Source organism: Buceros rhinoceros, unplaced genomic scaffold (assembly GCF_000710305.1).
Source record: "Buceros rhinoceros silvestris isolate BGI_N320 unplaced genomic scaffold, ASM71030v1 scaffold31463, whole genome shotgun sequence".
Lineage (NCBI taxonomy): Eukaryota > Metazoa > Chordata > Aves > Bucerotiformes > Bucerotidae > Buceros > Buceros rhinoceros.
The window spans coordinates 16,172-16,459 of NW_010405855.1; positions in this window are offsets into that span (position 1 = coordinate 16,172).

Genomic DNA, 288 nt, shown 5'->3' on the forward strand with positions numbered 1-288 from the left:
GCACAGGGAGGTCGGTGCCCCACTGTGGCGGCAGCCACGGCGGGAGAGGGCGAGCCAAACTTTCTAACTGAGCTCATTAAGAGCTTCTTTCCATCCCAAAAAAATCATGTGGGAATACAAAACCTTCGGGAAAAGCCTGTCTTACATTTGACAGGTGTGGGACCAGAGCGAGCAGGGAGGAGAGATGCTTGAGTCCCCATCCTGGCCCATGGGAAGCCAGATGGGTGCCCACGCTGACCCAGCTCCCACCCTCCCTGCAGCCTGGTCAGCTCTGACAACACCTTCACC